Consider the following 14,271-nt stretch of genomic DNA (forward strand, 5'->3'; position numbering starts at 1 on the left):
GGTGTACTGTAAATGTGTGCGGGGAAATTGTGGGATAATTTTCTAAGAGGACCTATGCATGCCATGGTGTATTTATATGTCTATTTGCTGCATTATTTAGGTGCAATGTTACAAAATTATTTCCATAGGGCGGAATTTTTTTATGAATGTAAATGGCTGTTAGAAAGTAGCCTGTAAATGCAAAAGTACAAATGTAACCTGATTTCATAGGTACTTTTATGCAAAGTGAGGCGAAGTGTTTCACAGGAGAGGGGGGGAGGGATTAAGGCAGAATGGAGTGGAGTTAGAACATATGACAGGGCAAAGGTAGCGCCGGCGCCATTTTGTTTTTTGTCCCCCGATGTCAGGAGCGTAGGAGATCGCTCCCGGATCCCCGCTGGACCCCCAGGGACTTTTGGCCAGCTTGGGGGGCCTCCTGACCCCCACAAGACTTGCCAAAAGTCCAGCGGGGGTCCGGGAACGAGCTCCTGCACGCGAATCATTTTGCCGTACAAAATGGCGCCGGCCATACGGTGTATGGCCGGCGCCATTTCTACAACGCACCGGAGGCCCGAGAGTAAAAGATCACACAGGGACCCCCCCCCCACTGGACCCCAGGTAATTTAAGGCATTTTGGGGGGTTCGGGAGGGTGGGGGATTTATTTTAAAGGGTCGGGGTGGGTTTTAGGGTTGTTTTAGTGTGCCGGTTTTCCCGCCCTCCCCCTTCCCCCGATTTACGATTTTTGACGATAAATCGGGGGAATTCCTATTAAATATCGCCTCTAATGATTTTTGACGATTTAAAATATATCGGACGATATTTTAAATCGTCAAAAAACGATTCACATCCCTAGAAGACACCAGTTCTGTCTGAGGAAGTCCACAGTTGCAGAGGTATTGTAAAAAGTGAAGATTTCCAGACTGTGTTCTTCACTGGGTCTCAAGGAAGAGAGAGATCTTGGTGGAGAGCTTGAGAGAGAAAAATATCTAGAAGATTTTCTGCTGCAGTGATTAGGGCTAAACTGTGAGTAACTTCTGTCAAAGTTTTTATGATTCAGCTGAGAAGCTGCCTTTGATATTAAGTACCAGACTATATTTCTCAATTTTTGTTGTAACTTTCTGAACTTTTGATCTCTAAAATTAATTCTTTTCTTTATTTGGAACACCATTCGGTTGTGGACATTTGTTCTTTTGTGTGTAAGTCTCCCCTTGTGCTTCCTAGGTTTGCTGGTCCTCAAATGGTGTGAACTCTGGTTTCATCTGTTTCCAGGAGCAATTGTTGAAGCTGACCACAATGAAGGGGGAGGGGGTTCTCAATTAGCTTGATAACTTAGCCGGCTAATTTAACTTCATCCATGAATGCCCCTGGAATGCTCCAATGTAATCCAGCTACATTTTATCTGGATAACTTATTCATTTAAAATTTAGCCAGATAAGTGGAGGAAATATTCACAAGTTATCCGGCTAAATGCCACAGAATATTGATCCCCTAGTGTTGATTTTCCATACTACTACTAGGTACATAACCTAGTAGGGATGTGCCATTGTTTTTCCCGAATTAGGCAATTTCAATGAAATTGCCTAATTCGGAATGGTTCAGGAGAACTGAAAAACAATTGAATTTTTTCCGAAATTTCAGAAAAAAATTCATTTTCAGGTTAGCAGACGCTAAACCGAAAATCAGGGCCCCAGAAAAAAGAATCCCTGAACCGCGGGAAAAACGAAATTCCCACGGGGGGGGGGGGGCCCTAAACGAAGTCTGACACAAAATTCTAACCCGAAGCACATCTCTATAACCTAAGGGCCGGATTTTAAGAGGCACACGCGGGTGTACATTTGTGCATGCAACCCAGCGCGCACAAATGTGCACCCGATTTTATGCGCATGTTATAAGGGGGGTGCACACTTGTGCACCTTGCACACGCCGAGCCCTAGGGGAGCTCTGATGGCTTTCCCTGTTTCCTTTCGCCCCCCCCCCCACCTTCCCCTCCCTTCCCCTACCTAATCTGCCCCCAGCCCTACCTAACACCCCCCAACTTTTATTTCATAAATTGCGCCTGCCTCTGGCAGGTGTAGGTTGCGCGCGCCGGATCCCTCGGCACAGCCACTGTGCCAGAGGCCTCAGTCCCACTCCCGCCCCTTTCACAAAGTCCCGGGACATACGGGAGTCCCGGGGCTTGCGCTCGTCGCCTGGCCTATGCAAAATAGGCTTGGTGCGCGTAACCCCCCCTACGCGCATAAATCCAGCTGGATTTATGCACGTAGGGCTTTTAAAATCTGCCCCTAGATGTCTAAATCTAGATGAATGAATTGCATCCTTTAATCTAGTAACTCAAATTTAGGAAAAATATTTTTCTAAGCTAAAATCTTAGGCATCTAAATGAAGCACTGAGCATTTTTTGAAAATTACCTTTCCCCCACACCTCACCAAATGATTTTTTCTTATTTCATCTGTTTTCAGAGAAGTGTTCACACAAATTTCACATTCTAACATATTCTAAAGTTAACCTTTTCTTTTTTTAAATTTTTTTGATCAAATGAGAAAAGTGTCCTCAAGATATTTCAATAATCCAATCCATGGCCAAAATTTGAAGTGATTTTGAAGGACGTTGAATTCTGCTTTCTGAACCACAAATGGTCATCACAGTATTCAGCTTCGATGTGGGAAGAGATGTGAAAGAAATATGGATGTATTGTCAAACGGATATGATGGATTTCTGATTAGAGCTATCAAAATAAGCCTACCAAACCTAAAAGAGTCTAAAAAATTTTGAAAAGGCTTCCAAAATATCCTTTTTTTAATTCTGAGAAAAAACATAATAGGTTCTATTTTCAAAGCATTTTCATCCAATTGATGCCCATGTTTGGAAAAGAGCGTCCAAAAAAAATCTTCTAAGCAGTCTGTTCTTACCTTTCCTTCCCATGAGCCAACTCAGCTTGATGTTGTTAACTGTCCAAGTGAAGGGCCGCAGCAGTGACACAATGATGTCTGCCTTGCGGTTGCTGACTCACCCGACGTGGCCTGGCTCCAGCACGCGTCTGCAGCAACAGGGGAGGATGCAGACACTGGGAGAATGCCAGGCTGCTCTGCCACGTTTGAGACTGGTGTTCCATGTGCCCTTGGTGCCCTCCAGTACTCTAGTGAACAGCCAGAACTTCCTCGTCTTCCTCTGTAACTGCAGTCCAAAACTAGTTGCTCATATTTGTTGACTTAAGTCATCAGCAATTGACGGCAGGGCAGTCAGAGGCTGAGGCAACACCACAAGCTACAGTCCTTGACTTTTCCACAGAGCAACAGAATTATAGCACAAGTGATACAATTTTCCTTACACAGTACTGCTAAACAACTTTGCTATATAATTGTTAAGAGGTAACTGACCTGTGACTACTATTTTATTTCACTGTTTTTTTTTAACACACGCAGAATCTATAGCAGGGATGACCAATTCTGGACCTCAAAAGCTACAAACAGGCCTGATTTTCTGAATTTTCATAATAAATATGCATGAGTGAAATTTGCATAAAATGGAGGTGGTGCATGCAAATTTTATCTCATGCATTTTCATTATGGGTATCTTGAAAGCAAGGCCTGTTTGTGGCCACCCCTGACCTATAGTTTTTCTTAGGTTTCTTAGAAATAATGGAAGAATAAAAGCCAGAAATAGTAAGGGTTTTCTTTTATTTTATGTCAATTGGGAAAATAGTATAATACTTAGTATGGTTATTATATTATTTGATTTATATTCCACCTTTCTGACACTTCAAAGCAAATTACATTCAGGTACTGTAGGTATTTCCCTCTTCCCAGCAGGCTCATAATCTAAGTTTGTATCTGAGGCAATGGAGGGGGAAGTAACTTGCTCACAGTCACAGGAAGCAACAGTGGGATTTGAATGCTGGTTTCCTTGGGTTATAGCCTGCTGCTCTAACCACTAGGCTACTCCTCCACTGCTAAATGGTGGATATTAGGGATGTGAATCGTTTTCCATATCGTCTTAACGATAGAAATCGTGTGGCAGGGCAAGAAAATCGTCTTAGGCACGATTTTTTAGTTAAAAAATCGTTAAAAATCGTTTTTTCCGATTAGTGCGCACTAACTGGGAGTTAGTGCGCACTAACTGAAAATGATACAATTTGACACTTTTCAGGTCAGTTAAGGTCAGTTTAGGAATGAATATGTATTCCTATTGGCTGCCCTCTTATTTATTCATGTTACCAAGTTTCCTACTGACAGTATATGGGGGATGGGAAATGGAAACAGTTGGTAGCTTGACAAAACAAGTAATGTGATCAGTCAATGTGACTAGAACTTGTGCCCTAACCCTGATACCAGGGGTATTGTGATCTTCCTGCACACAGTGCCCTATCCCTATTAATACCAGGAGTGTTGTGATCTTCCTGCACACAGTGCCCTATCCCTAATACCAGGGGTGTTGTGATCTTCCTGCACACAGTGCCCTATTCCTGATACTGGGGGTGTTGTGATCTTCCTGCACACAGTGCCCTATTCCTGATACCGGGGGTGTTGTGATCTTCTTGCACACATCCCGATATCAGGGATAGGGCACTGCATGCAGGAAGATCACAACACTCCTGGTATTAATAGGGATAGGGCACTGCATGCAGGAAGATCACAACACTCCTGGTATTAATAGGGATAGGGCACTGCATGCAGGAAGATCACAACACCCCTGGTATCAGGGATAGGGCACTGTGTGCAGGAAGATCACAATACCCCGGAGGAGTGAGGGTCAGGCAGCTCCCCCCTGTCTGTGAAGCCAGCCTCTCACTAGTAATGCAGGGAGGGAGCTGTCTCAGACTTCACCATCCTCCCCCCCCCCCCCTTACCCACACACCATTCACTAGCTGGGACATGGGGGAAGTCAGGAGTGAGGGTCAGGCAGCTCCCCCCTGTCTGTGAAGCCAGCCTCTCACTAGTAATGCAGGGAGGGAGCTGTCTCAGACTTCACCATCCACCCCCCCCCCCCCCACCCCCACACCATTCACTAGCTGGGACATGGGGGAAGTCAGGAGTGAGGGACAGGCAGCTCCCCCCTGTCTGTGAAGCCAGCCTCTCACTAGTAATGCAGGGAGGGAGCTGTCTCAGACTTCACCATCCTCCCCCCCCCCTCACCCACACACCATTCACTAGCTGGGACATGGGGGAAGTCAGGAGTGAGGGTCAGGCAGCTCCCCCCTGTCTGTGAAGCCAGCCTCTCACTAGTAATGCAGGGAGGGAGCTGTCTCAGACTTCACCATCCTCCCCCCCCCCTCTCACCCACACACCATTCACTAGCTGGGACATGGGGGAAGTCAGGAGTGAGGGTCAGGCAGCTCCCCCCTGTCTGCGAAGCCAGCCTCTCACTAGTAATGCAGGGAGGGAGCTGTCTCAGACTTCACCATCCTCCCCCCCCCCCACCCACACACCATTCACTAGCTGGGACATGGGGGAAGTCAGGAGTGAGGGTCAGGCAGCTCCCCCCTGTCTGTGAAGCCAGCCTCTCACTAGTAATGCAGGGAGGGAGCTGTCTCAGACTTCACCATCCTCCCCCCCCCCCTCACCCACACACCATTCACTAGCTGGGACATGGGGGAAGTCAGGAGTGAGGGTCAGGCAGCTCCCCCCTGTCTGTGAAGCCAGCCTCTCACTAGTAATGCAGGGAGGGAGCTGTCTCAGACTTCACCATCCTCCCCCCCCCCCTCACCCACACACCATTCACTAGCTGGGACATGGGGGAAGTCAGGAGTGAGGGTCAGGCAGCTCCCCCCTGTCTGTGAAGCCAGCCTCTCACTAGTAATGCAGGGAGGGAGCTGTCTCAGACTTCACCATCCTCCCCCCCCCCCCCTCACCCACACACCATTCACTAGCTGGGACATGGGGGAAGTCAGGAGTGAGGGTCAGGCAGCTCCCCCCTGTCTGCGAAGCCAGCCTCTCACTAGTAATGCAGGGAGGGAGCTGTCTCAGACTTCACCATCCTCCCCCCCCCCTCACCCACACACCATTCACTAGCTGGGACATGGGGGAAGTCAGGAGTGAGGGTCAGGCAGCTCCCCCCTGTCTGTGAAGCCAGCCTCTCACTAGTAATGCAGGGAGGGAGCTGTCTCAGACTTCACCATCCTCCCCCCCCCTCACCCACACACCATTCACTAGCTGGGACATGGGGGAAGTCAGGAGTGAGGGTCAGGCAGCTCCCCCCTGTCTGTGAAGCCAGCCTCTCACTAGTAATGCAGGGAGGGAGCTGTCTCAGACTTCACCATCCTCCCCCCCCCCCTCACCCACACACCATTCACTAGCTGGGACATGGGGGAAGTCAGGAGTGAGGGTCAGGCAGCTCCCCCCTGTCTGCGAAGCCAGCCTCTCACTAGTAATGCAGGGAGGGAGCTGTCTCAGACTTCACCATCCTCCCCCCCCCCCCTCACCCACACACCATTCACTAGCTGGGACATGGGGGAAGTCAGGAGTGAGGGTCAGGCAGCTCCCCCCTGTCTGTGAAGCCAGCCTCTCACTAGTAATGCAGGGAGGGAGCTGTCTCAGACTTCACCATCCTCCCCCCCCCCCCCTCACCCACACACCATTCACTAGCTGGGACATGGGGGAAGTCAGGAGTGAGGGTCAGGCAGCTCCCCCCTGTCTGTGAAGCCAGCCTCTCACTAGTAATGCAGGGAGGGAGCTGTCTCAGACTTCACCATCCTCCCCCCCCCCCTCACCCACACACCATTCACTAGCTGGGACATGGGGGAAGTCAGGAGTGAGGGTCAGGCAGCTCCCCCCTGTCTGCGAAGCCAGCCTCTCACTAGTAATGCAGGGAGGGAGCTGTCTCAGACTTCACCATCCTCCCCCCCCCCTCACCCACACACCATTCACTAGCTGGGACATGGGGGAAGTCAGGAGTGAGGGTCAGGCAGCTCCCCCCTGTCTGTGAAGCCAGCCTCTCACTAGTAATGCAGGGAGGGAGCTGTCTCAGACTTCACCATCCTCCCCCCCCCCTCACCCACACACCATTCACTAGCTGGGACATGGGGGAAGTCAGGAGTGAGGGTCAGGCAGCTCCCCCCTGTCTGTGAAGCCAGCCTCTCACTAGTAATGCAGGGAGGGAGCTGTCTCAGACTTCACCATCCTCCCCCCCCCCTCACCCACACACCATTCACTAGCTGGGACATGGGGGAAGTCAGGAGTGAGGGTCAGGCAGCTCCCCCCTGTCTGCGAAGCCAGCCTCTCACTAGTAATGCAGGGAGGGAGCTGTCTCAGACTTCACCATCCTCCCCCCCCCCCCCCCTCACCCACACACCATTCACTAGCTGGGACATGGGGGAAGTCAGGAGTGAGGGTCAGGCAGCTCCCCCCTGTCTGTGAAGCCAGCCTCTCACTAGTAATGCAGGGAGGGAGCTGTCTCAGACTTCACCATCCTCCCCCCCCCCCCCTCACCCACACACCATTCACTAGCTGGGACATGGGGGAAGTCAGGAGTGAGGGTCAGGCAGCTCCCCCCTGTCTGTGAAGCCAGCCTCTCACTAGTAATGCAGGGAGGGAGCTGTCTCAGACTTCACCATCCTCCCCCCCCCCCCCCTCACCCACACACCATTCACTAGCTGGGACATGGGGGAAGTCAGGAGTGAGGGTCAGGCAGCTCCCCCCTGTCTGTGAAGCCAGCCTCTCACTAGTAATGCAGGGAGGGAGCTGTCTCAGACTGGTATCAGGGTTAGGGCACTGTGTGCAGGAAGATCACAACACTCCTGGTATTAATAGGGATAGGGCACTGTAAGAGATGACTGTAGTAGATTGAATAAAGATCTGATGTTTCTGCTCTCCTCACACCAAACAAAAACAACACACAAGCAGAGAAGCCCTTCTTACAAAGCTGAGCTAGTGAGTTAAGTAGGAGGAAAAGTAAACATACTGGTGCCAGTGTGGCTACTTAAAAAATACACTTACCAACAATCAATTACATATATTTGAACTGTGTACAGTTCCAGCCAGGACCACCTTTCTAAAATGCACAGTGATTGGCAAATTCAACATGCACTAGCATTTCAGGTGCCTGCTAACAAAAATAATAAACAAACAAGTTCTAGTCACGTGAGTGCTGATCATTACATTACTTTTTTTGTCAAGCTTCCAACTGTTTCCATTTCACATCCCCCCAACCATATTGGTAACATCAATAGATAAGAGCACAGCCAGCCAATAGGAATACATACATACATATTCATTCCTAAGTGACCTTTACTGACCTGGGAAGTGTGAACACTTTGTTTCATTTTCTGTTGGTGTTCGTTAGTTTCCAGTTCCATTTCCCATCCCCCCAACCATCACCTCAGTGGTAACCTTGGTAATATCAATAGATAAGAGGGCAGCCAGCCAATAGGAACACATATTCATTCCTAACTGACCTTCAGTGACCTGGAAAGTGTTTATTTGTATCATTTTCAGTTAGTGCGCACTAAATCGAGTTAGTGCGCACTAACGGGGAGTTAGTGCGCACTAACTCGAGTTAGTGCGCACTAACACGATTTAACGATTTTTAACGATAAATCGTTAGAATTTCTATTGTATCGTGTTCTATAACGATTTAAGACGATATAAACATTATCGGACGATAATTTTAATCGTTGAAAAACGATTCACATCCCTAGTGGATATTGTGAAAAAAGTGCATTGCTTAAAGACAGTTTCAGTTATACCTCACCATTTTGAGATTTCTGGCAAAGCACTGCATTTTACTTGTTTGATAGACAGGAATGGTAACTTTCAAAGTGGCACGCAGGTGCACGTGTGCGCATTCTTCAGCCCATTCCCAGGGACTGGGCTATTTTATAATATATGCATGTATATGCGCTCATGTTAGAAAATAGCCTGGCCATGTGCACTCAATTTTAAGTGGGCATGTGCCTGTGCACGCAAATGCCATGGCTACCAAATAAGTGGGGGTATTTTAAAAGACATGCGCGCCGATGCCATTGCCAGTTTTCCCAGTTCGTTCCCAGTTCACCCAGTTAAGGGGTAGGACTTCCAAACTCCCCTAGTCTAATATTCTTCCTTCCTCCCTGTTAGCCCCGACCTTTAAAACCCCGCTGATCTGCCTAGATTTGTTTGTTTTATAACTTATATACCATTCATAGCAGAAGTAAAGTAATGTGGCAGGGGACCCCATTGCAGGTAGAATCGCTTATTTACACACAAATTTCAGGTTGAAATCCTGGAACTCCCATGTCCCACCCATGCCCTGCCCAGACTCCACCCACGCCCCGCCCCTTTTTCAGAAGTTCTGAGATGGGCACGCAGTGACATTTATACGCATATCTGAGGGGCTTTTAAAATCCACTCGGTGTGCGCTGACCCAACATATTCGTGCATCCCCTGATGCATGTGTCGGGCTTTTAAAATTCACCTTTCAATGCCTGCATTACTGGACTGAAGAGTTTAAGAATGCTACTCACCGAATGCTCTCCTTATCAAGATCATTTGATTTTTCTTTTTGTAATGTATAATAATTTCATTTATCATTACAGCAAACCCTTTCTGGCTCAGAACCAAAGAATATACTTGGGTACATAGCACAGTTCTTGAGCTCTGGTCCTTGAGGGTCACAAGAAAGTTTGACTATCAGAATAACTGTCCATGTGGTGTTATTGCTCCAAGAACCAGGTTCATGTGCATAGTTTGGTTACCATGATAAGCAGGTCCTATTATGGCCCTCAAAGACCAGAGATGAAGAGCCCCTGCCAGGTACAAGACCAGGAGAGGAGTTATAAAAGATTTCAGTGTTGGGTCCTGATTCACCAAGACTTCTCTCCAATTGTATGCCCATAGAAAAAGACCTTGAAGAATCAGACCTTTGTTTGCTTGCATGGTGCATAGACCTTAAAATAGGGGTGTGCATTCGGATTGACCGCATTAGTAAAACGCAACTCATATTTTTTTTTTACTTAAAAAATTGATTCGACATAAACGATCGGATTTCCCACATATCGAACATAGATATGTTCGATATGTGGGAAATCGCGATTGTTGAGCCAAAATAAAAATATAAACCCCCTCACCCTCCTTAATCCCCCCCCCCCGACTTACCACAACTCCCTGGTGATGGAGCGAGGAGTGAGGACGCCATTTCTGCAATCCTTGGCGAGAAGCATGTGACGTCGGCGGCACGTCGAGTGACGCCGGCGTCACGTGATTCCCGGCTCGTTCGCGCCGGACGGCTCGTTCGGCCCAAAAAGAACTTTTGGCCAGCTTGGGGGGGCCTCCTGACCCCCCCAAGCTGGCCTCCTGACCCCCCCAAGCTGGCCGAACGTGCCGTCCGGCGCGAATGAGCGAACGAGCCGGGAATCACGTGGCGCCGCGTCACTCAGACGCGTCACTCAGACGCGACGTCACGTGACCCCCCAGCTTGGGGGGGTCAGGAGGCCCCCCCAAGCTGGCCAAAAGTTCTTTTTGGGCCGAACGAGCCGTCCGGCGCGAACGAGCCGGGAATCACGTGACGCCGCGTCACTCGACGTGCCACCGACGTCACATGCTTCTCGCCAAGGATTGCAGAAATGACGTCCTCACTCCTCGCTCGATCACCAGGGAGTTGTGGTAAGTCTGGGGGGGGGGGATTAAGGAGGGTGAGGGGGTTTAATTTTTTTTTTTGCACATATGTACATATACCCAACTCATTGGATTTTTTTTATGTCCATATTGGCCGCAAGTGGGACCCCCTTTCGGACATAAAAAATATGAACATAAAATTTTGCTCTGCACATCCCTACCTTAAAACAGAGGTGATGTTCTAAAATGTGACAAGGTAGTGGATTTTAACTACACATGACTTCATTACTCCTGCTGTTCTTTCAGTTCAATTTAGTCTTCCAGGAAAAATGCCATAAACTGTATTAGGCATCATAAATCAATTGGTGACATTCAAATACAAATGCACAGAGATTTTGCCGACATTTAAAAAAGGCCTAATTGGGTCCAGAGAGCTACCAGAATAATTGAAAGCAATTATACTTGGCAGGTCTCTTAAACTGTAAGCTATGAATTAATTATGAAAATACAATAGTTTATTTTTTTTAATGCAGAAATGTGCAGAGAGAGAATGTGGTGGTTTAAAGAATTTAGTACATTTTCATCTCCTGCAGGAGGGCTGGAGGAAGAGGAGCAAAAGACAAAGAAAAGAGAGTTGGAACAGAAGAGGAGAATTACAGGAGAACATTTTTTTTTTTTTTTTACAAGATGTACTGGGAAAACTCAAGTGGAATGCATTCACTAGCAATAAGGATGTAATCTCAAAGAAAACAAATACTACAATAATAAGCAGTGGAAAAAAATACCAGAGAAATACTCTTAGATGGTATCCTAATGCTGGGCAAAAATGGAAGGTTTTCAGCATTTCCCTGGCCAGGGTGGAAGAGAATCTTGCTCCCTTATGGGATGCTCTCTCATTGGCTGCTGTGTTCTTGAAGGTTCCTGGATAAATTCCGGAAGTTGACATAAGATTGATATCATGTCATGGTCTGCTTCATTTTACTTGCATGGATATAAAGCACTCGTTTTCAAAGTTTTTCTTCACATTTGATTTTCTTGGTATGAAAAAGAAAATAGCAGTTTTTTCCCCAGTGACTATACATAACAACTTATTTTTACAAGGTACAGTATACAGAACGTGATTGAATCTGTGCAAAATCTATATACACTTCCGGGTCCTCATTTAAATTGGTACTGGAAAGCCCTGAGGCTGGCGCCTTTTTGTTGTAGAGAGGAAGCGCCATACTTCTGTACAACAAAATAGTGCCATCTGAGCAGGCCTGGCATGTCCCAATAGGCAAACTAGGTGCCAGCCATTAGGGGACGGCAAACAGCAGCCTTGTGGGGCTGCAAGTGGAGCCCATTCCACTCATGGCTGAGAGGAGTAGAGACTCGGCAAGCCGCGAGCGGTGCCTCTGTTTGTGTGTGAGAGAGAAATGGTGTTAGTGAGAGAGAGGGAGGGAGCCTGTGTAAGGCTGCTTGTGTGAATGAGACAAGGAACCTAAATGTGTGTAAGAGAAGAGGGGCCTGTCTGAGTGAATGAGGTCGGAGCCGGAGCCGATACCTGCACCGGAGGGGCAGGGGGGGGGGGGAGGGGAAGGGCGCAAGGCAGGAGGTTCGTCTAGGGTGCCTAATACCCTTGCACCGGCCCTGCATCTGAGGGCTGGCCACTTGGCCAGCACTATTTTTAAATGCCAACTTGGTGGGCAGGAGGATCTAGAGATCGCTCCTGCCCCATTTGAATTTCTTAAGACTCATGGATGGGGTAAAATGACTCCAGGTCAGGGAGGGTACGGCTTTAAGTTTTGACTTTTTGTGGTGTCAGGACTTTTTTTTTCAGCAGGGGGATTTGGGAGACAGCTGGGGCTGATGGTTGCTTTGGAAAATGAAAGAAAAGAAAAATGAACACAATAAATTTCATTTTTCTTTCGTTTTGTTTTGAAAACAAAACGAAACAAAACAGGAAATTTTATTTGCAATGCAAGTCCATTCCTATTAGGTTTCAGACATCTCAGGCACAGAACTGAATAGATTCGAGATTCAGAATGCATTGTAAATCCAGTTTACTTGTATATTTCACCAGAAGTCTACTTCCACTGACTACTCCATGCTATCATAATTTTTTCAATCCATCATAATGAAAAATGGATTTAAAGGAATCTGTGATCTAGTAACATAATAATTACTTCAATTAATTAAAATAAAAGCCAGTTATATGGGGGACAGCATACAGTTCTTGTACTGAGGCTTCATTATCATGGCTTTAATAATAAGGCTCTTAGGTGCGAGCTTCAGTTAGCAATGACCAAAAGCTGCTAGTAGTACTGAAAGGGTGATGGATGCAGAGAATTGCCTACTAATGGAGATGCTAGCAACCAGAACACTCATGGAATTCAAGTATGCCTAGGTCAGATATAGAAGTCATCGATTGGGGTCTGTGGGGAAGACCATAGACAGGTGCACCGAGGGAGGGGGGGATGGGGATGTGGAAGAGGAGCTAAGAGGTCCTTTTTTTTTGCCAGGAAGTAGTTTGTCACTGTTTAGTGATCTCCATCTGCTTTCCAAGGACTAGATATCCATACCACATCTGACGAAGTGGACTCTGTCCTCGAAAGCTCATGCCTCTATAACTTGGTGCCACCCACCTCTTGTCATTTTTGCTACACCAGACTAACACGGTTACCCTTCTGAAGATTCATACCATTGGAAAGAAACATTGTAAAATGGCACTACTGGGCATGCCAATTGTCCTTTTCAGTGGATGTACCTAGAATTAAATAGAAGGAAAGAACCACATCATTCCATAAGCGCACACCCCCTTCTTTGGGGACCTGCCAGAATGCAGGGGCACATTGTAGTCTTTGGGGCCACCTTCCCTCCCAACTTTCTCCTTAACCTCATATGATTCCAGGCCACTCTTCCCCAGGGTGACAGGGTCCATTCCACTGGGAAGGAGAATAAATCTCTAGGGCCCTAGGCCAACAGGAGTGGGCACCAACACGGCTTCTCAACGCCTCTAAGGTCTCTCTCTCCCCCCACTTGAGATGTCCTCAAGTTAAGGCACCTCTGACCCTGGAGAAAAATGCTGGACACTCTGGTGCGTGTTGAACAAAAATGAACTGCAACCAAAATACTTAAAGTCCAATTCCACAGCAAAAGTTTTCCGATTTATCTTCACACAAAAACAAACAGTACAGAGGTGGCTCATTCTTAGCTCTGTTAGCTGAGTCAGTGTACTTTACGATGGCAAGCACTAGGAAAGACCAAATCCTCCTGGGTGAGGGAGAGGGGACTCCTAATGGAGCTGGCATCTTCTGTCTCTTTCCCTGATGGTAACCAACTGGACTTCTGGTGGTAGAGAGGCCCCCAAAATGTGCAAAAATCCCTCTTCCTTCTCAGTGGGCAGGAACTGGTTGCAAAACTTCCTCCCAAAACAACAGGAGCAAAAACTCTCTACAAAAGCACTTTTCGCTTCTTCTCTCTGTCGGGTCTCTGCTGACCCTCAGCTGGACAGAAGGCGTCAGAGCCCCTTATCCTGACCTCCCAAGGCTCGGGTTATAGTCTTCCTCAGGCAGGAGCAGGCTTCCAAAAAGCGAATACCTCTGAAAAAGAGCAAACAGCTCTAAAAAGAAACTCCTCTTACCCGCTCACAAGAGCATCCCTTCCAGACTGTGGGGTGGAGTCTCTTCCCTTAGCTGCAGGCTGAGGGCCCAGTATGGGAAATCCCTTCAGCACGCTCCTTGTCTCTCCCAACCCTCCAGCTCCAAAAAACCACTTCTTCCCCA

The 14,271-nt window shown here is 47.7% G+C and overlaps 1 long non-coding RNA gene across 1 annotated transcript in view; it reads right to left on the reverse strand.

The window, feature by feature from the left end:
- Positions 1 to 14,271, reverse strand: part of LOC115089527 — a 41,414-nt gene that overhangs the window by 9,106 nt on the left and 18,037 nt on the right. The window lies entirely within an intron of this gene.

This window comes from Rhinatrema bivittatum, chromosome 4, assembly GCF_901001135.1.
Source record: "Rhinatrema bivittatum chromosome 4, aRhiBiv1.1, whole genome shotgun sequence".
In the NCBI taxonomy this organism is placed as follows: domain Eukaryota; kingdom Metazoa; phylum Chordata; class Amphibia; order Gymnophiona; family Rhinatrematidae; genus Rhinatrema; species Rhinatrema bivittatum.